Raw genomic sequence first — 2,276 nt, forward strand, 5'->3', positions numbered from 1 at the left:
TCGTAATTTACTATCGGGACTGATAATTTACACCACACTGAGGAACAGTAAGTCAATTTGGGTGCAATTGAGGTATAGAAATTGAAAAAAATTAATTTGGAGTTTAAACAGCCTCGTATATCGATTTATCGAGTAAAAGATCGAAATAAGCTAACATCTCATTTAGGCAAAATTTAGACATTTTGCACTTTATATCATGCATTAGTAGTATAAATTAGTTTATTTTGGTTTAGTACCAAAGTAGTAAACCTCTTAATTGTACAATTTGTCAAGGTGGCAAATCCTTTGGCAAGGGCAAAGAAATCGCACTCGAGGAGTAATACTTGGAGTACCCGAATTTAGTTTTCAGAAATTGTGAGTAAACTTATTATCGTCTCAATTATCTAGAGTAGTTTTATACAATTGTGTGATTTTATGGAAAATGGGTTTAAATGGTAAATTGCTATGTTTTAAGCGAAATTGTGATTTTATAAAATGATTTTGTAAATTTTCTAGAAAATCGAATACTGGTTTTGAAAATAGAGTAATTGGAGACTGCCTGCTTTTGTTGTAAATTTATGGTTTTAAATTGAATGGCTTATGACAATAAATGAGCATGAATGGCTAAACTGATTTTGGTGTTAGAATTATTTGTACTGTGTATTTAGCCTTGAGAGGCTAGCTTGCGATAAATTGCCATGTCATGCAGAAAAAGATTTTATAAATCAGGTGGTAGATAAAAGATTAGCTACTGCAGTGGTGGGGGGTTCCGTGGGCCAGCCTATTAGAGGGGCACGGTAAACTCCTTTATATTCTCACCTCGGTCGTAGAGGCGCGTAGGGTATCTCCTGAGGTGGGCTTTTTGAGTGCACTACACGCGGACCACCGCGTGAGAATGAGACTCAGCCAACGCCAAGGAACGGCTATGTTTCAAAATAAAAATATGATTTATGCGAAATATGAATTTTTAACAGCCTTTGCGAGCTCGGTTGGATACCCTTGGTCCAGGTGTCACCGAGTACAGGATTTGGCATGAGCCAAGTTTTGAGTAATTCACGAGCCATATTGATTAGTTGGTTGAAATGAATATTCGTGATGTGAAAAATTTACTGAAATAAATTATTTTTAATTGTCTCCCTTTACTGCCCTTTAGATAGTTTAGATGGTGTTAGTTTACTCACTAAGATTTTATAATCTCACCACCCTCAATTCCCCACATTTCAGGTTCGGAATAGCCGGTAGATAGCCAATTGCATCAAGGACTTCAGTTAACCTTGCATTGTTAAAATTATAGGTTCACAAACTCGCATCTTATTGGTTAGTTGGGGGCCCACGTGTCATTGTAAAAGTAATTTTATACTTTAGTTATCTGATTTAAAATATGTATGAACATATTTAGCTTTTACACCATATTTTTAGTGAGTTTCAGTATTATCGAAGAAAAATGACGAAAATGCCCCTGTGAGCCAAAAAATAATATTTTATGATTTTGATTTGGAAACGACTTATGATTTCTTAAAATGCAAGATTTAATAACTGTCGCTCACCGGGGAGATGCGAAAGCTGATGCTAAGTCTTGCGGGGTTCCGATCGGCATTCGGGGTAATGAGTGCCTATCGAGACGTCGCGGCGGTTGTCATTGGCCCGATGGGAGTTTCGGGTCGTGACAATTAAAGTGGTATCAGAGCATGGTTTAAATATCAGAGATTTTGATTTTAAAGCTTTGGATTTTAAAGTTTTTGGTTTTAAAGTTGTTTTAAGAAATCCACACTAACACTGCGTGGCCCAAGTTAAGTTAAGTTAAGTTAGTTAAGTTAAGTCAGGTTAGGTAGAATAGAATACGTGCATCTGCATATAGAATTTGGAGTTGTTTAGACTTGTTTTGGTTTTTCTTATAGATCTTATGGGAGCTATAGGAACTCTTGTTCCCAATAATTCACCTCTTTGTTAATGTCATGCAAAGGTCATAAGTAGGGCTGTTGTTCGGGTTTAAGATGTCACCCGTGACATGAGCCAGTGTTGGAGAGATCTTAAAACGAATGCTCCTAATGAAAGATTAATGAAATAATATATCCCTTCGATTATGGATGGAGAAATTTAGAATTGGACAAATAGGCTGTGATAATTTATTCATTTGGTGGAGTGTACAAATTAAGCATTGAGGTAAGAGTAAATTCATACATATTTGCATGAAGATAAGAACACTATGTTAATTGAGCGTGTTATGTCCATATAAAAGTGGTGTTGATTTCAATTAAGCGATTGTGAGATTTTAAAAATTGATTAGATCTATTATA

This window comes from Theobroma cacao, chromosome 4, assembly GCF_000208745.1.
Source record: "Theobroma cacao cultivar B97-61/B2 chromosome 4, Criollo_cocoa_genome_V2, whole genome shotgun sequence".
Lineage (NCBI taxonomy): Eukaryota > Viridiplantae > Streptophyta > Magnoliopsida > Malvales > Malvaceae > Theobroma > Theobroma cacao.